The following is a 21,130-nucleotide window of genomic DNA, read 5'->3' on the forward strand; positions in this document are numbered from 1 at the left end:
CAAACTTTCAGACAAAAGGAAGGTGAATCCCTCTATGAAGCTTGGGAGAGATACAAGGAACTGACCAAAAAGTGTCCTTCTGACATACTTTCAGAATGGACCATCCTGGATATATTCTATGATGGTCTGTCTGAATTATCATTGCTGTCATTAGACCATTCTGCAGGTGGATCCATTCACCTAAAGAAAACGCCTGCAGAAGCTCAAGAACTCATTGACATGGTTGCAAATAACCAGTTCATGTACACTTCTGAAAGAAATTCTGTGAGTAATGAGACACCTCAGAGGAAATGAGTTCTTGAAATTGATACTCTGAATGCCATATTGGCTCAAAATAAAATATTGACTCAGCAAGTCAATATGATCTCTCAGAGTCTGAATGGATTGAAGGAATCATCCAACAGTACTAAAGAGGCATCTTCTGAAGAAGAAGCTTATGATCCTGAAAACCCTGCAATAGCAGAGGTGAATTACATGGGTGAACCCTATGGAAACACCTATAATCCCTCATGGAGAAATCATCCAAATTTCTCATGTAAGGATCAATAGAAGCCTCAACAAGGCTTTAATAATGGTAGAAGAAATAGGTTTAGTAATAGTAAGCCTTTTCCATTATCCACTCAGCAACAGACAGAGAATTCTGAGTAGAATCCATCTAGCTTAGCAAATATAGTCTCTAATCTATCTAAGACCACTGTGAGTTTCATGAATGAAACAAGGTCCTCCATTAGAAATTTGGAGGCACAAGTGGACCAGCTGAGTAAAAGAGTCACTAAAACTCCTCCTAGTACTCTCCCAAGCAATACAGAAGAGAATCCAAAGAGAGAGTGCAAGGCCATTGATTTGACCATCATGGCCGAACCTACAAGGGAAGAGGAGGACGTGAATCCTAGTGAGGAAGACCTCCTGGGACGTCCAGTGACCAATAAGGAGTATCCCTTTGAGGAACCAAAGGAATCTGAGGCTCATCTAGAGACCATAGAGATTCCATTGAACCTCCTTCTGCCCTTCATGAGCTCTGATGAGTATTCTTCCTCTGAAGAGGATGAAGACATTACTGAAGAGCAAGTTGCTAAATACCTTTGTACAATCATGAAGTTGAATGCCAAATTATTTGGTAATGAGATTTGGGAAGATGAACCTCCCTTTCTCACCAATGAACTGAATGCATTGGATAGGCAGAAATTATCTCAAAAGAAACAGGATCCTGGCAAATTCTTAATACCCTGTACCATAGGCACCATGACCTTTGAGAAGGCTCTGTGTGACCTGGGGTCAGAAATAAACTTAATGCCACTCTCTGTAATAGAGAAACTTGGAATCTTTGAGGTGTAAGCTGTCAGAATCTCTTTAGAGATGGCAGACAACTCAAGAAAACAGGCTTATGGACAAGTAGAGGACGTGTCAGTAAAGGTTGAAGGCCTTTACATCCCTGCTGATTTCATAATCCTAGACACTAGGAAGGAAGAGGATGAATCCATCATCCTTGGAAGACCCTTCCTAGCCACAGCAAGAGCTGTGATTGATGTGGACAGAGAAGAGTTGATCCTTCAACTGAAAGAGGACAACCTTATGTTTAAAACTCAAGGATCTCCTTCTGTAACCATGGAGAGGAAGCATAAAAAGCTTCTCTCACTGCAGAGTCAACTAAAGTCCCCACAGTCAAATTCTAAGTTTGGTGTTGGGAGGCCACAACCAAACTCTAAGTTTGGTGTTGAACCCCCACATTCAAACTCTAAGTTTGGTGTTGGGAGGTTCCAACCTTGCTCTGATTATCTGTGAGGCTCCATGAGAGCTCACTGTCAAGCTATTGACATTAAAGAAGCGCTTGTTGGGAGGCAACCTAATGTTATTTAATCATATCTATTTTATTTTCTTTTTGTTATTTCGTGTTTTATTAGGTTGATGATCATGTGAAGTCACAAAAACTATTGAAAAATCAAAAACAGAATGAAAAATAGCATTGAAAATAGCACACCCTGGAGGAGAGCAGTCTGCCGTTTAAACGCCAGAAACAAGCATCTGTCTGGCGTTTAACGCCAGAAACAGGCACCAAGCTGGCATTTAACGCCAGAAACAAGCATCTGCCTGGCGTTAAACTCCAGAAACAAGCTACATTTGGGTGTTTAACGCCAGAAACAGGCAGCAGTCTGGCGTTAAACGCCAGGATTGCACAGCAAAGGCATTTTACACGCCTAATTGGAGCAGGGATGCTAAGTCCTTGTCCCTACTTGATCTGTGGACCCCACAGGATCCCCATATTTTCTTCTCTCCTCTTCACACCTATTCATAACTCTCTTCCCCAAATACCCTTCACCAATCACCTCAATCCCTCTTTCCCATCACTTCTTCACCACTCACATCCATCCTCTCTTCCCCATAAACCCCACGTACCTTCAAAATTCAAACTAATTTCCCTCCCAAACCCAACCCTAATGGCCAAACCCTACACCTCCCTCACTCCTATATAAACCCCTCACTCCTTCTTTATTTTCACACAATACAACCCTCTCTTCTTCTCCTTGGCCAAATACATCTTCTTCCCCCATCTCCTCCATTTTCTTCTTCTTCTATTACTTTCCTTCTTCTTTTTCTCGGGAACGAGCAAACATTTTAAGTTTGGTGTGGTAAAAGCATAGCTTTTTGTTTTTCCATAACCATTTATGGCACCTAAGGCCAGAGAAACCTCTAGAAAGAGGAAATAGAAGGCAATTGCTTCCACCTCTGAGTCATGGGAGATGGAGAGATTCATCTCAAAGGTCCATCAAGACCACTTCTATGAAGTTATGGCCAAGAAGAAAGTGATCCCTGAGGTTCCTTTCAAGCTCAAAAAGAATGAGTATCCGAAGATCCGACTTGAGATCCAAAGAAGAGGTTGGGAAGTTTTTACCAACCCCATTCAACAAGTCGGGATCCTAATGGTTCAAGAGTTCTATGCAAACGCATGGATCACTATGAACCATGATCAAAGTGTGAACCCGAATCCAAAGCATTGGCTTACCATGGTTCAGGGGAAATACTTAGATTTCAGTCCAGAAAATGTAAGGCTGGCGTTCAACTTGCCAATGATGGAAGAGAATGCACGCCCCTACACAAGAAGGGTCAACTTTGATCAAAAGTTGGACCAAGTCCTCATAGACATATGTGAGGAAGGAGCTCAATGGAAAATTGACTCAAGAGGGAAGCTGGTTCAACTAAGAAGGCATGACCTCAAGCCCGTGGCTAGGGGATGGCTAGAGTTCATTCAATGCTCAATCATTCCTACTAGTAACCGGTCTGAAGTTACTATAGACTGGGCCATCATGATCCATAGTATCATGATTAGAGAGGAGGTGGAAGTTCATGAGATTATACCTCAAGAACTTTACAAGGTGGCTGACAAGTCCTCCACTTGGGCAAGGTTAGCCTTTCCTCACCTCATATGCCACCTCTGCAATTCGGCTGGAATTGACATAGAGGGAGACATCTTCATTGAAGAGGACAAGCCCATCACTAAGAAAAGGATGGAGCAAATAAGAGATCATGGACCTCAATATGAGCATGAGAAAATTCCTCACCATGAAATCCCTGAGATGCCTCAAGGGATGAACTTTCCTCCACAAAATTATTGGGAGCAAATCAACACTTCCCTAGGAGAATTAAATTCCAACATGGGACAACTAAGGGTGGAGCACCAAGAGCACTCCATTATCCTCCATGAGATTAGAGAAGATTAAAAAGCCATGAAGGAGGAGCAACAAAGGCAAGGAAGAAACATAGAGGAGCTCAAAAGCACCATTGGTTCTTCAAGAAGAGGAAGACGCCACCCTCACTAAGGTGGACTCATTCCTTAATCTCCTTGTCTATTTATTTTCTGTTTTCGGTTTCCATGCTTCATGTTTAATTATGTTTGTGTCTTTACTATATGATCATTTATGTTTAAGTGTCTATGTCTTAAAGCTATGAATGTCCTATGAATCCATCACCTCTCTTAAATGAAAACTGTTTTAAAAACAAAAGAATAAGAAGTACAGGGTTTCGAATTCATCCTTGAAACTAGTTTAATTATTTTGATGTGGTGACAATACTTTTTATTTTCTGAACTAATGCTTGAACAGTGCATATGTCTTTTGATATTGTGGTTTATGAATATTAAATATGTTGGCTCTTAAAAGAATGATGAAAAGGAGAAATGTTATTTGATAATCTAAAAAATCATAAAAATGATTCTTGAAGCAAGAAAAAGCAGTGAATACAAAAGCTTGCAGAAAAAAAAGAGAAAAAAAATAGCAAAAAAAGAAAGAAAAAGAAAAAAAGTAAGCAGAAAAAGCCAAAAGCTCTTTAAACCAAAAGGCAAGAGCAAAAAGCCAATAGCCCTTAAAACCAAAAGGCAAGGGTAATTAAAAAGGATCCAAGGCTTTGAGCATCAGTGGATAGGAGGGCCTAAAGGAATAAAATCCTGGCCTAAGCGGCTAAACCAAGCTGTCCCTAACCATGTGCTTGTGGCGTGAAGGTGTCAAGTGAAAATTTGAGACTGAGTGGTTAAAGTCAAGGTCCAAAGCAAAAAAAAAGAGTGTGCTTAAGAACCCTGGACACCTCTAATTGGGGACTTTAGCAAAGCTGAGTTACAATCTGAAAAGGTTCACCCAGTTATGTGTCTGTGCATTTATGTATCCGGTGGTAATACTGGAAAACAAAGTGCTTAGGGCCACGGCCAAGACTCATAAAGTAGCTGTGTACAAGAATCAACACACTGAACTAGGAGAATCAATAACACTATCTGAACTCTGAGTTCCTATAGATGCCAATCATTCTGAACTTCAATGGATAAAGTGAGATGCCAAAACTATTCAAAAGGCAAAAAGCTACAAGTCCCGCTCATCTGATTGGAACTAAGTTTCATTGATATTTTGGAATTTATAGTATATTCTCTTCTTTTTATCCTATTTGATTTTCATTTGCTTGGGGACAAGCAACAATTTAAGTTTGGTGTTGTGAAGAGCGGATAATTTATACGCTTTTTGGCATTGTTTTTACTTAGTTTTCTGTATAATTCAGTTAGTTTTTAGCATATTTTTATTAGTTTTTAAATAAAAATCACATTTCTGGACTTTACTATGAGCTTGTGTGTTTTTCTATGATTTCAGGTATTTTCTGACTGAAATTGAGGGACTTGAGCAAAAATAAGATTCAGAGGTTGAAGAAGGACTGCAGATGCTGTTGGATTCTGACCTCCCTGCACTCAAAGAGGATTTTCTGGAGCTACAGAACTCTAAATGGCGTGCACTCAATTGATTTGGAAAGTAGACATCCAGGGATTTCCAGAAATATATAATAGTCTATACTTCGCCTGAGTTTAGACGACGTAAACTGGTGTTCAACGCCAGTTCCATGCTGCATTCTGGAGTTAAACTCCAGAAACAGGTTGCAAAGTGGAGTTAAACGCCAGAAACAGGTTACAAACTGGCGTTCAACTCCAAGAGAAGCCTCTACACATGTAAAGCTCAATGCTCAGCCCAATCACACACCAAGTGGGCCCCAGGAGTGGATTTCTGCATTATTTACTCATTTCTGTAAACCCTAGTAACTAGTTTAGCATAAATAGAACTTTTTACTATTGTATTTACATCTTTAGTTTCATCTTTAGATCACGTTTGGGGGCTGGCCTCTCGGCCATGCCTGGACCTTCATCACTTATATATTTTCAACGGTAGAGTTTCTACACACCATAGATTAAGGTGTGGAGCTCTGCTGTTCCTCATGAATTAATACAAAGTACTATCATTTTTCTATTCAATTCAAGCTTATTCCGATTCTAAGATATTCATTCGCACTTCAATATGAATGTGATGATCGTGACAGTCATCATCATTCCCAACTATGAATGCGTGCCTGACAACCACTTCCGTTCTACCTTTGATTGAATGAGTATCTCTGGGATTCCTTAATCAAAATCTTCGTGGTATAAGTTAGAATCCATGGACGGCCATTCTTGTGATCCGAAAAGTCTAAACCTTATCTGTGTTATTCCGAGTAGGATCTGGGAAGGGATGGCTGCGACAAGCTTCAAACTCGCGAGTGCTGGGCGTAGTGACAGACGCAAAAGGATCAATAGATCCTATTCCAGTATGATCGAGAACCGACAGATGATTAGCCATGTAGTGACAGCGTATTGGACCATTTTCACTGAGAGGACAGGATGTAGCCATTGACAACGGTGATGCCTAACATACAGCTTGCCATAGAAGGGAGTATGAATGATTGGATGAAGATAATAGGAAAGCAGAGGTTCAGGAGGAACGAACGCATCTCTATACGCTTATCTGAAATTCTCACCAATGAATTACATAAGTATCACTATCTTTATTTTATATTTATCTTTTAATTATTTAATCTCTATAATCAATTGAATCCGCCTGACTGAGATTTACAAGGTGACCATAGCTTGCTTCAAGCCGACAATCTCCGTGGGATCGACCCTTACTCACGTAAGGTTTATTACTTGGACGACCCAGTGCACTTGCTGGTTAGTTGTGTGAAGTTGTGACAAAGAACTAAGATTATGAACGTGCGTATTGAGTTTTTAGCGTCATTACCAAGGAATGGAACCGTCACGATTTCCGCGCACCAAGGATAAACGACGTAAACTGGCGTTCAACGCCAGTTCCATATTGTATTCTGGCGTTAAACGCCAGAAACAAGTTACAAGTTGGAGTTAAACGCCAGAAACTGGTTACAACCTGGCGTTTAACTCTGGAAACAGCCTAGGCACGTGTAAAGCTCAAGTCTCAGCCCCAGCACACACTAAGTGGGCCCCAGAAGTGGATTTCTGCACTATCTATCTTAGTTTACTCATTTTTTGTAAACCTAGGTTACTAGTTTAGTATTTAAACAACTTTCACCACCCCAGAAGGAAGTGATGAGCACACCTAAAAGGGAGGAGGAATTCCCTAAGCTTGAGCTCAAACCCTTGCCTCCTTCTCTAAAATATGTATTCTTAGGTGAAAATGATTTATATTCAGTGATTATTAGCTCTTCCTTGAAGCTTGGAGAGGAAGAGGCACTTATCTCAGTACTCAGGAGGCATAAAATAGCTCTTGGATGGACCATTGGTGATTTAAAGGGGATTAATCCAACCAAGTATATGCACAAGATCCTTTTTGAAGATGACGCTAAACCGGTTGTGCAACCACAAAGGAGACTAAATCCAACTATAAAAGTGGTAGTCCAAAAAGAGGTAATGAAACTATGGGAAGCCAGCATTATTTATCCTATTTCTGACAGCCCTTGGGTAAGTCCTGTGTAGGTAGTTCCCAAGAAAGGAGGGATGACAGTGATCAAGAATGAAAAGAATGAGCTAATTCCTACAAGAACAGTCACAGGATAGAGAATATGCATAGACTACAGGGGGCTCAACACTACTACAAGGAAGGATCACTTCTTCTTGCCTTTCATTGATCAGATGCTTGAGTGGTTAGCTAGTCATGCTTTTTATTATTTTCTAGATGGATATTCTGGATATAATCAAATTGCAGTGGACTCTCAAGATCAAGAGAAGACAGCATTCACATGCCCTTTTGGAGTATTTGCTTATAGGAGAATGCCATTTGGACTTTGTAATGCTCCAGCAACTTTTCAGAGGTGTATGCTTTCAATTTTTTTTGATATGGTTGAAAAGTTCATTGAGGTATTTATGGATGATTTTTTTGTTTTTGGTAATTCTTTTGAATCCTGTCTTAAGAATTTATCTCTAGTCTTGAAACGGTGTCAAAAATCAAACCTTGTTTTAAATTGGGAAAATGTCATTTTATGGTTACAGAAGGTATTATTCTTGGACACTGAATTTCAAGCAAGGGGATTGAGGTTGATAGAGCAAAGGTGGAGGTAATTAAAAAATTACCACCACCATCTAATGTTAAGGCAGTCAGGAGTTTCTTGGGTCATGTAGGATTTTATAGAAGATTTAGAAAAGGATTTTTCAAAAATTGATAAACCATTGAGCAACCTATTAGTTGTTGATATTCCTTTTGTGTTTGATGCTGAATGCCTGCATGCTTTTGAAACTCTGAAAGCAAATCTTACCTCTGCTCCCATTATAGCTCCTCCTGATTGGGATTTACCATTTGAATTAATGTGTGATGCTAGTGATTTTGCTATAGGAGCTGTTTTAGGATAGAGGCATGGCAAGCTTATACATGTCATTTACTATGCCAGCCATGTGTTAAATGATGCTCAAAGAAATTGCACAACTACAGAGAAAGAATTATTAGCTATTGTATATGCTGTTGATAAGTTTAGATCCTATTTAATTGGTTCTAAGGTTATTGTAAATAACTGCTTTGAAGTACCTTCTAACCAAATAGGATTCTAAACCAAGATTAATAAGATGGGTGTTACTCCTTCAGGAGGTTGATATTGAGATAAAATACAGGAAAGGGTCAGAAAATCAAGTAGCTGACCACCTTTCCAGAATTGAACCTGAAGCAGGAGTGCAGTCACCCACAGCTGTAGCTGAGACATTCCCGGATGAGCAACTGTTCCTCATTCAGCAGGCTCCATAGTTTGCAGACATTGCAAATTACAAAGCCATGAATTTCATTCCAAAGGAGTACAGTAGACAACAAGTAAAGAAGCTACTAACTGATTCAAAGTACTACTTTTGGGAGGAGCCATACCTTTTTAGAAGATGCTCAGATGGTATAATCCGGAGATGTGTTCCAGATGGAGAAATACAACAGATTCTTTGGTACTGTCATGGTTCTAATTATAGAGGTCACTTTGGTGGTGAAAGGACAGCTACAAAGGTCCTTCAGAGCGGGTTTTACCCGTCGACTCTCTTCAGGGATTCAAGAGCATTTGTAAAGAGTTGTGAGATGTGAAAGAACTAAGAATCTCCCTGCCAACCATGAGATGCCATAGCACGGGATTCTTGAGGTTGAGTTATTTGATGTCTAGGGTATTGATTTCAATTGACCTTTTCCTCCCTCATATTCCAACAACTATATTTTGGTGGCAGTTGATTATGTGTCCAAGTGGGTGGAAGTTGTGGCTTGATGAGCGGATAATTTATACGCTTTTTGGCATTGTTTTTAGTATGTTTTTAGTATGTTTTAGTTAGTTTTTATTATATTTTTATTAGTTTTTAAATAAAAATTACATTTCTGGACTTTACTATGAGTTTATATGTTTTTCTATGATTTCAGGTATTTTCTGGCTGAAATTGAGGGACCTAAGCAAAAATTTGATTCAGAGGCTGAAAAAGGACTGCAGATGCTGTTGGATTCTGACCTCCCTGCACTCAAAGTGGATTTTCTGGAGCTACAGAAGCCCAATTGGCGCGCTCTCAATTGCGTTGGAAAGTAGACATCCTGAGCTTTCCAGCAATATATAATAGTCCATACTTTGCTTGAGATTTGATGGTCCAAACAGGCGTTCCAAGTCAGCTTAAGAATTCTGGCATCAAAACGCCAGAACTGGCACAAAAGCTGGAGTTAAACGCCCAAACTGGCACAAAAGCTGGCGTTTAACTCCAAGAAAAGTCTCTATACATGGAAGCTTTAATGCTCAGCCCAAGCACACACCAAGTGGGCCTGGAAGAATATTTCTGCATTAATTACTTATTTCTGTAAACCCTAGGCTACTAGTTCTCTATAAATAGGACCTTTTGCTATTGTATTTTCATACTTTTGATAGACCTTTTCACGTTTGGGGGCTGGCCTCACAGCCATGCCTAGACCTTGTTCTTATGTATTTTCAACGGTGGAGTTTCTACACACCATAGATTAAGGTGTGGAGCTCTGCTGTTCTTCATGAATTAATGCAAAGTACTACTATTTTTCTATTCAATTCACGTCTACTTCTTCTCTAAGATATTCATTCGCATCCAAGAACATGATGAATGTGATGATTATGTGACACTCATCACCATTCTCCCCTATGAACGCGTGCCTGACAACCACTTCCATTCTACATGCAAACAAGCTTGAATGTGTATCTCTTGGGTTTCTAATCTAAGATTAGAACCTTCGTGGTATAGGCTAGAATTATTGGCGGTCATTCCTGAGATCCGGAACGTCTAAACCTTGTCTGTGATATTCTGAGTAGGATCTGGGAAGGGATGACTGTGACGAGCTTCAAACTCGCGAGTGTTGGGCATGTGACAGACGCAAAAGGATCAATGGATCCTATTCCAACATGATCGAGAACCGACAAATGATTAGCCGTACGGTGACAGCGTGCGTAGAACATTTTCACTGAGAAGACGGGAAGTAGCCATTGACAACGGTGATGCCCAACATAAAGCTTGCCATGGAAGGGAGTATGAATGATTGAAAGAAGGCAATGGGAAAGCAGAGGTTCAAGAGGAACAAAGCATCTTCATACGCTTATCTGAAATTCTCACCAATGAATTACATAAGTATCTCTATCTTTATCTTATTTTATGTTTTATTCATCTTTTAATTATCAATCCTTCATAACCATTTGAATCCGCCTGACTGAGATTTACAAGATGACCATAGCTTGCTTCAAGCCGACAATCTCCGTGGGATCGACCTTTACTCACGTAAGGTATTACTTGGACGACCCAGTGCACTTGCTGGTTAGTTGTGCGGAATTGTGACAAAGTGTGATTCACGTTTGAGAGCTCCAAGTCTTTGGCACTGTTGTTGATGATCACAATTTCGTGCATCAAGTTTTTGGCACCGTTGCCGGGTATTGTTCTAGTTTGGACAACTGACGATTCATCTTGTTGCTTAGATTAGGTAATTTTACTTTTTATTTTCGAAAAAAATTTTAAAATACAAAAAAAAAATTTTATTTTGTTCTTCAGAGTTTTTAAGAATGAATTCTAGAGTTTCATGACGATCTGTTGAAGTCTGGCTGGCTGTGAAGCCATGTCTAATCTTATTGGACCGAGGTTTCAACTTATCATCACAAGAGCTTGTTGATTTCTATCAATTTTGCTGTTGTTAGCAATGATCTGCTAAAGCTTGGCTGGCCATTGGCCATGTCTAGTATTTTGGACCGGAGCTTTTATTGAAAGCTTGGCTGGCTATTAAGCCATGTCTAATTCCTGGACCGGAGTCTTAGACTAGCATTGCAATGATTCCTGGAACTCTTATTAAAAATTTTGAACCCCTTTATTTTCTTTTCCATTCAATTTTTGAAAAATCACAAAAATTTTTTTTTATAAAACCATAAAAATAAAAAATATTTTATGTTTCTTGTTTAAGTCTAATATCAATTTTTAAGTTTGGTGTCAATTGCATGTCTTTATTCTTCTTGCATTTTTTGAATATATGCATTATGTTCTTCATTGATCTTCAAGTTGTTCTTGATGATTTCAGTGCTCTGATAAAAAAAATTTTATAAAACCATAAAAATAAAAAATATTTTATGTTTCTTGTTTAAGTCTAATATCAATTTTTAAGTTTGGTGTCAATTGCATGTCTTTATTCTTCTTGCATTTTTTGAATATATGCATTATGTTCTTCATTGATCTTCAAGTTGTTCTTGATGATTTCAGTGCTCTGATCTTTGATTTCTCTTATTCTGTGTCTTTTGTTATTTCTTACATGCATTTTCAAATTATTATAGTCCTTAGTATACAAACTTCTAAGTTTGGTGTCATGCATGCATTGTTTATTTGATCTTAGTTGCATTTTTTATTGTTTCTCATCATTAAAAATTCAAAAATATTTTCAAAATTGTGTCTTTTCAAGTCAATAATACAGAGAATTGAAGATTTAGAACATTCAGCAGAGGAATTACACAGAAAAAGCTGGGCATTCAAAACGCCCAGTGAAGAAGGAAAACTGGTGTTTAAACGGCAGCCAGGGTACTTGGCTGGGCGTTAAACGCCCAAAAAGGTAGGATTTTGGGCGTTAAACGCCAGAATGGATGCCATTCTGGGCGTTTAAAGCCAGGATGACACTAGAGGGAAGATTTTGTTTTTAATTCAAATTTTTTTCAAGTTTTCATAATTTTTCAAAATCAAATCTTTTTCAAATCATATCTTTTCAATCATATCTCTTCAAAATCAATTTCTTTCCATTTTTTTAATTATTATTATTTTCGAAAATCCCTGCTACAATTAATGATTTACTTCAAAATTTTCAAGTTGTTACTTGCCTATTAAGAAAGGATCAAATTTTAAATTTTAGAATCATATCTTTTAATTTCTTGTTAGTCAAGTAATCAACTTTAATTTTAAAACTTTCTTTTTTAATTTGATTTTCAATCATATCTTCTCAATCATATCTTTTCAATCACATCTTTTTCAAAATTAATTTTCAATCATATCTTTTTAATTTCTAATTTCAAAATCTTTTTCAAAATCACTTAATTTCTTTCCCAAACTTAATTTTCGAAAATCTCAATCATTTTTTCGAAATTCTTTCAAAATCTTTTACTATTAATTTGGAAAATTCTTCCCCTCTTCTCACATCTTTCTATTTAAGGGACTAATACTCCTCCTCAATATGTAATTCGAACTCTATCCCTCTTGATAAGTTCGAATTCTCTTCTATCTATCTTCTCCTTCTATTCTTCTTTTCCTCTGACACCTCAAGGAATTTTTATACTGTGACATAGAGGATTCCATACTTTCTTGTTCTCTTCTCTTTCATATGAGCAGGAGCAAAGATAAAGGCATTCTTGTTCAAGCTGATCCTGAACCTGAAAGGACTTTGAAGAGAAAACTAAGAGAAGCTAAAGCACAAATCCCTCTAGAGGGCCTGACAGAGCTTTTCAAAGAAGAAGAAGCATGGCATCCGAAAACAACAATGCTAACAATGCAAGGAAGGTGCTTCGTGACTTTACTGCACCTACTCCCGACTTCTATAGGAGAAGCATCTCAATCCATGCCATTGGAGCAAATAACTTTGAGCTTAAGCCTCAATTATTTTCTCTAATGCAACATGATTTCAAGTTTCATGGACTTCCATTGGAAGATCCTCATCAGTTCTTAGCTGAATTCTTGCAAATCTGTGACACTGTCAAGACTAATGGGGTTGATCTTGAGGTCTACAGACTTATGCTCTTCCCTTTTGCTGTAAGAGACAGAGTTAGGACATGGTTGGATTCACAACCCAAAGAAAGCCTGAACTCTTGGGAAAAGCTAGTCAATGCCTTCTTGGCAAAGTTCTTTCCACCTCAAAAATTGAGCAAACTTAGAGCGGAAGTCCAAACCTTCAGACAGAAGGAAGGAGAATCCCTCTATGAAGCTTGAGAAAGATACAAGTAATTGATCAGAAGGTGTTCTTCTGACATGCTTTCAGAATGGAGCATCATAGGTATCTTCTATGATGGTCTGTCTGAACTGTCCAAGATGTCATTGGACAGCTCTGCTGGAAGATCTCTTCATCTGAAGAAGACGCCTGCAGAAGCTCAGAAACTCATTGAGATGGTTGCAAATAACTAATTCATGTACACCTCTGAAAGGAATCATGTGAATAATGGGACAAATCAGAAGAAAGAAGTTCTTGAAATTGATACTCTGAATACCATACTAGCTCAGAATAAAATATTGACTCAACAAGTCAATATGATTTCTCAAAGCCTGTCTGGAATGCAAGCTGCACCAGGCAGTACTAAGGAAGCTTCCCCTGAAGAAGAAGCTTATGATCCTGAGAACCCTGCAATGAAAGAGGTGAATTACATGGGATATTCCTATGGAAACACCTATAATCCTTCATGAAAAAATCATCCAAATCTCTCATGGAAGGATCAACAGAGACCTCAACAAGGTTTCAACAACAATGATGGTGGAAAAAACAGGTTTAGCAATAGCAAGCCTTTTCCATCATCTTCTCAGCAACAGAAAGAGAATTCTAAGCAGAGCCATTCTGAATTAGCAACTGTAGTCTCTGATTTAATTAAAACCACTCAAAGTTTCATGACTGAAACAAGGTCCTCCATTAGAAATTTGGAGGCACAAGTGGGTCAGCTGAGTAAGAAAATTACTGAACTCCCTCCTAGTACTCTCCCAAGCAATACAGAAGAGAATCTAAAGAGAGAGTGCAAGGCCATAAACACGTCTGACATGGCCGAACCTGGAGAAGAGGATGAGGCAGTGATCTCCACTGAGGAAAACCTCAATGGACATCTACTGGCCTCCATGAAGTTCCCTAATGAGGAACCATGGAAATCTGAGGCTCACACTGAGACCATAGAGATTCCATTGAATTTACTTTTGCCATTCATGAGCTCTGATGAGTATTCTTCCTCTGAAGAGGATGAAGATGTTACTGAAGAGCAAGTTGCTAAGTATCTTGGAGCAATCATGAAGCTAAATGCCAAGTTATTTGGTAATGAGAATTGGGAGGATGAACCCCCCTTGCTCATCAAAGAACTGGAAGACTTGACTAGGCAGAGATTACCTTTGAAGAGACAAGATCCTGGAAAGTTCTCAATACCTTGTGCCATAGGCACCATGACCTTTGAGAAGGCTCTGTGTGACCTAGGGTCAAGCATAAACCTCATGCCTCTCTCTGTAATGGAGAAGCTAGGGATCATTGAGGTACAAGCTACAAGAATCTCACTGGAGATGGCAGACAATTCAAAGAAACAAGCTTATGGACTTGTAGAAGATGTCTTGGTAAAGGTTGAAGACCACTACATCCCTGCTGATTTCATAATCCTAGAGACTGGGAAGTGTGTGGATGAATCCATCATCCTTGGCAGACCCTTCCTAGCCACAGCAAAAGCTGTGATTGATGTTGACAGAGGAGAATTGATCATTCAAGTGAATGAAGACTCCCTTGTGTTTAAAGCTCAAAGATATCCCTCTGTAACCATGGAGAGGAAGCATGAAAAGCTTCTCTCAATACAGAGTCAGACAGAGCCCCCACAGTCAAACTCTAAGTTTGGTGTTGGGAGGCCACAACCAAACTTTAAGTTTGGTGTTGAACCCTGGTGCACGAAATTGTGATCATCAATGGCGCCAACAACTTGGTACGTACAATTGTAATCTCAACTCTTTATCACAACTTCATACAACTAACCAGCAAGTGCACTGGGTCGTCCAAGTAATAAACCTTACGTGAGTAAGGGTCGATCCCACGGAGATTGTCGGCCTGAAGCAAGCTATGGTCACCTTGTAAATCTCAGTTAGGCGGATTCAAATGGGTATGGTGAATTGATAATAAAAACATAAATAAAATATAAACTGGGATAGAGATACTTATGTAATTCATTGGTGAGAATTTCAGATAAGCGTATAGAGATGCTTTCGTTCCTCCTGAACCTCTGCTTTCCTGCTGTCTTCATCTAATCATTCCTACTCCTTTCCATGGCAAGCTTTATGTAGGGCATCACCGTTGTCAATGGCTACATCCCATCCTCTCTGTGAAGATGGTCCAATGCACTGTCACTGCATGGCTAATCATCTGTCGGTTCTCGATCATACTGGAATGGGATTTACTATCCTTTTGCGTCTGTCACTACGCCCAGCGCTCGCGAGTTTGAAGCTCGTCACAGCCATCCCTTCCCAGATCCTACTCAGAATACCACAGACAAGGTTTAGACTTTTTGGATCTCTGGAATGGCCATCCATGGGTTCTAACTTATACCACGAAGATTCCAATATCTCGGACTCGGTCCTCTGTACTAGATATCTAAGAGATATTCATTCTAGCTTGTTTGCATGTAGAACGGAAGTGTTTGTCAGGCACGCGTTCCTAAGTGAGAATGATGATGAGCGTCACATAATCATCACATTCATCATGTTCTTAGGTGCGAATGGATATCTTAGAATAGGAATAAGCTTGAATTGAATAGAAAAACAATAGTACTTTGCATTAATTCATGAGGAACAGCAGAGCTCCACACCTTAATCTATGGTGTGTAGAAACTCTACCGTTGAAAATACATAAGTGATGAAGGTCCAGGCATGGCCGAGAGGCCAGCCCCCAAACGTGATCTAAAGATGAAACTGAAGATGTAAATACAATAGTAAAAAGTCCTATTTATACTAAACTAGTTACTAGGGTTTAGAGAAATGAGTAAATGATGCAGAAATCCACTTCTGGGGCCCACTTGGTGTGTGCTTGGGCTGAGCATTGAGCTTTATACATGTAGAGGCTTCTCTTGGAGTTGAACGCCAGTTTGTAACCTGTTTCTGGCGTTTAACTCCACTTTGCAACTTGTTTTTGGCGTTTAACTCCAGAATGCAGCATGGAACTGGCGTTGAACGCCAGTTTGCGTCATCTAAACTCGGGCAAAGTATAGACTATTATATATTGCTGGAAAGCCCTGGATGTCTACTTTCCAACGAAATTGAAAGTGCGCTATTTGGAGTTCTGTAGCTCCAGAAAATCCACTTTGAGTGCAGGGAGTTCAGAATCCAACAACATCTGCAGTCCTTCTTCAACCTCTGAATATGATTTTTGCTCAAGTCCCTCAATTTCAGCCAGAAAATACCTGAAATCACAGAAAAACACACAAACTCATAGTAAAGTCCAGAAATGTGAATTTTAATTAAAAACTAATAAAAATATACTAAAAACTAATTAAATTATACTGAAACTGTGTAAAAACAATGCCAAAAAGCGTATAAATTATCCGCTCATCACAACACCAAACTTAAACTGTTGCTTGTCCCCAAGCAACTAAAAATCAAATAGGATAAAAAGAAGAGAATATACTATAAATTCCAAAATATCAATGAAACTTAGGTCCAATCAGATGAGCGGGACTTGTAGCTTTTTGAAACTTATCTCACTTTATCCATTGAAACTTATCTCACTTTATCCATTGAAGTTCAGAATGATTGGCATCTATAGGAACTTAGAATTTAGATAGTGTTACTGATTCTCCTAGTTCAGTATGTTGATTCTTGAACACAACTACTTTATGAGTCTTGGCCGTGGCCCTAAGCACTTTGTTTTCCAGTATTACCACCGGATACATAAATGCCACAGACACATAACTGGGTGAACCTTTTCAGATTGTGACTCAGCTTTGCTAAAGTCCCCAATTAGAGGTGTCCAAGGTTCTTAAGCACACTCTATTTTTGCTTTGGACCTCGACTTTAACCGCTCAGTCTCAAGTTTTTACTTGACACCTTCACGCCACAAGCACATGGTTAGGGACAACTTGGTTTACCCGCTTAGGCCAGGATTTTATTCCTTTAGGCCCTCCTATCTACTGATGCTCAAAGCCTTGGATCCTTTTTATTACCCTTGCCTTTTGGTTTTAAGGGCTATTGGCTTTTTGCTCTTGCCTTTTGGTTTAAAGAGCTTTTGGCTTTTTCTGCTTGCTTTTTCTTTTTCTTTCTTTTTCTTTAGCTATTTTTTTCTGCAAGCTTTTGTATTCACTGCTTTTTCTTGCTTCAAGAATCATTTTGATGATTTTTCAGATTATCAAATAACATTTCTTCTTTTTCCTTATTCTTCAAGAGCCAACATATTTAACATTCATAAACATCAACTTCAAAAGACATATGCACTGTTCAAGCATTCATTCAGAAAACAAAAAGTATTGTCACCACATCAAAATAATTAAACTAGTTTCAAGGATGAATTCGAAACCATGTACTTCTTGTTCTTTTGTAATTAAAACATTTTTCACTTAAGAAAGGTGATTGATTCATATTCATAACTTTAAGGCATAGACACTTAGACACTAATGATCATGTAGTGAAGGCACAAACATAAATAACACATAAGGCTCAAAAACCGAAAAACAGAAAATAAATAGACAAGGAGATTAAGGAATGAGTCCACCTTAGTGAGGGTGGCATCTTCCTCTCCTTGAAGAACCAATGGTGCTCTTGAGCTCCTCTATGTCTCTTCCTTGCCTTTGTTGCTCCTCCCTTATGGCTCTTTGATCTTCTCTAATTTCATGGAGGATGATGGAGTGCTCTTGGTGCTCCACCCTTAGTTGTCCCATGTTGGAACTTAATTCTCCTAGGGAAGTGTTGATTTGCTCCCAATAATTTTGTGGAGGAAAGTGCATCCCTTGAGGCATCTCAGGGATTTCATGGGGAGGAATTTCCTCATGCTCATGTTGAGGTCCATGATCTCTTATTTCCTCCATCCTTTTCTTAGTGATGGGCTTGTCCTCTTCAATGAGGATGTCTCCCTCTATGTCAATTTCAGCCGAATTGCAGAGGTGGCAAATGAGGTGAGGAAAGGCTAACCTTGTCCAAGTGGAGGACTTGTCAGCCACCTTGTAGAGTTCTTGAGGTATAATCTCATGAACTTCCACCTCTTCTCCAATCATGATACTATGGATCATGATGGCCCGGTTTATAGTAACTTCAGACTGGTTACTAGTAGGAATGATTGAGCGTTAAATGAATTCTAGCCATCCCCTAGCCACTGGTTTGAGGTCATGCCTTCTTAATTGAACCGGCTTGCCTCTTGAGTCAATTTTCCATTGAGCTCCTTCCTCACATATGTCTATGAGGACTTGGTCCAACCTTTGATCAAAGTTGACCTTTCTTGTGTAGGGGCGTGCGTTCTCTTCCATCATTGGCAAGTTGAACGCCAGCCTTACATTTTCCGGACTGAAATCTAAGTATTTTCCCCGAACCATGGTGAGCCAATGCTTTGGATTCGGGTTCACACCTTGATTATGGTTCCTAGTGATCCATGCATTTGCATAGAACTCTTGAACCATTAGGATCCTGACTTGTTGAATCGGGTTGGTGAGAACTTCCCAACCTTTCCTTTGGATCTCAAGTCGAATCTTCGGATACTCATTCTTTTTGAGCTTGAAAGGAACCTCAGGGATCACTTTCTTCTTGGCCACAACTTCATAGAAGTGGTCTTGATGGACCTTTGAGATGAATCTCTCCATCTCCTATGACTCAGAGGTGGAAGCAATTGCCTTCCCTTTCCTCTTTCTAGAGGTTTCTCTGGTCTTAGGTGCCATAAATGGTTATGGAAAAACAAAAAGCTATGCTTTTACCACACCAAACTTAAAATGTTTGCTCGTCCCCGAGCAAAAGAAGAAAGAAAGTAGTAGAAGAAGAAGAAAATGGAGGAGATGGGGGAAGAAGATGTATTCGGCCAAGGAGAAGAAGAGAGGGTTGTGTTGTGTGAAAATAAAGAAGGAGTGAGGGGTTTATATAGGAGTGAGGGGGTGTGTAGGGTTCGGCCATTAGGGTTGGGTTTGGGAGGGAAATTAGTTTGAATTTTGAAGGTAGGTAGGGTTTATGGGGAAGAGAGGGTGGATGTGAGTGGTGAAGAGGTGATGGAAAAGAGTGATTGAGGTGATTGGTGAGGGGTATTTGGGGAAGAGTGTTATGAAAAGGTGTGAAGAGGAGAGAAGAAAAGGTAGGGATCCTATGGGGTCCACAGTTCCTGAGGGGATTCTGTGGGGTCCACAGATCAAGTGGGGTCAAGGACTTAACATCCCTGCTCCAATTAGGCGTGTAAAATGCCCTTGCTGTGCAATCCTGGCGTTTAACGCCAGACTGCTGCCTGTTTCTGGCGTTAAACACCCAAATGTAGCTTGTTTCTGGCGTTTAACGCTAGGTAGATGCTTGTTTCTGGTGTTAAACGCCAGCTTGGTGTCTGTTTCTGGCGTTAAACACCAGACAGATGCTTGTTTCTGGCATTTAAATGCCAGACTGCTCTCCTCCAGGGTGTGCTGTTTTTAATGCTGTTTTTTTTCATTTTGTTTTTTATTTTTTAGTAGTTTTTGTAACTCCACATGATCATCAACCTAATAAAACATGAAATAACAAAGAGAAAATAAAATAGATATGATTAAATAACATTGGGTTGCCTCCCAACAAGCGCTTCTTTAATGTCAATAGCTTGAATAGCTTGTCTGGGATGTAAAGGCCTTCAACCTTTACTAACACGTCCTTTACTAGTCCATAAGCCTGTTGTCTGCCATCTCTAATAAGATTCTAGCAGCTTGCACCTCAAAGATCCCAAGTTTCTCCATTACAGAGAATGGCATTAAGTTTATTCTTGACCCCAGGTCACACAGAGCTTTCTCAAATTTCATGGTGCCTATGTTACAGGGAATTAGGAATTTACCAGGATCCTGTTTCTTTTGAGGTAATTTCTGCCTATCCAATGCATTCAGTTCATTGGTGAGCAACGGAGGTTCATCTTCCCAAGTCTCATTACCAAATAATTAGGCATTCAGCTTCATGATTGCACCAATGTACTTGGCAACTTGCTCTTCAGTAATGTCTTCTTTCTCTTCAGAAGAAGAGTACTCATCAGAGCTCATGAAGGGCAGAAGAAGGTTTAATAGAATCTCTATGGTCTCTAGGTGAGCCTCAGATTCCTTTAAGTCCTCATTGAAGAACTCCTTATTGATAACTGAGCGTCCCAGGAGGTCTTCCTTACTGGGATTCACGTCCTCTCCCTCCCTTGTAGGTTCGGCCATGATGGTTAAATCTATGGCCTTGCACTCTTTCTTTAGATTCTCTTCTGTATTGCTTGGGAGAGTACTAGGAGGAGTTTCAGTGACTCTTTTACTCAGCTGGCCCACTTGTGCCTCCAAATTTCTAATGGAGGACCTTGTTTCATTTATGAAACATACAGTGGCCTTAGATAGATCAGAGACTATATTTGCTAAGCTAGATGGATTCTGCTCAGAATTCTCTGTCTGTTGCTGAGTGGATGATGGAAAAGGTTTGCTATTGCTAAACCTATTTCTTCCACCATTATTAAAGCCTTGTTGAGGCTTTTGTTGATCCTTCCAAACCATCATAGAATATATCCAAGATGCTCCATTCTAAAAGCATGTTAGAAAGACACTTTTTGGTCAGTTCCTTGTATCTCTCCCAAGCTTCATAGAGGGATTCACCTTCCTTTTGTCTGAAGGTTTGAACATCCACTCTAAGCTTACTAAGCTTTTGAGGAGGAAAGAACTTGGCTAAGAAAGCCGTGACCAGCTTATCCCAAGAGTTCAGGCTGTCTTTAGGTTGAGAGTCCAACCATATTCTAGCTCTGTCTCTTACAGCAAATGGGAAAAGCATAAGCCTGTAGACCTTGGGATCAACTCCATTGGTCTTAACAATATCACAGATCTGCAAGAATTCAGTTAAGAACTGAAAGGGATCTTCAGATGGAAGTCCATAAAACTTGCAATTCTGTTGCATCAGAGAAACTAATTGAGGTTTCAGCTCAAAATTGTTTGCTCTAATGGCAGGGATTGAGATGCTTCTTCCATGTAAATT

The sequence above is a fragment of the Arachis ipaensis genome, chromosome B02 (assembly GCF_000816755.2).
Source record: "Arachis ipaensis cultivar K30076 chromosome B02, Araip1.1, whole genome shotgun sequence".
NCBI lineage: Eukaryota > Viridiplantae > Streptophyta > Magnoliopsida > Fabales > Fabaceae > Arachis > Arachis ipaensis.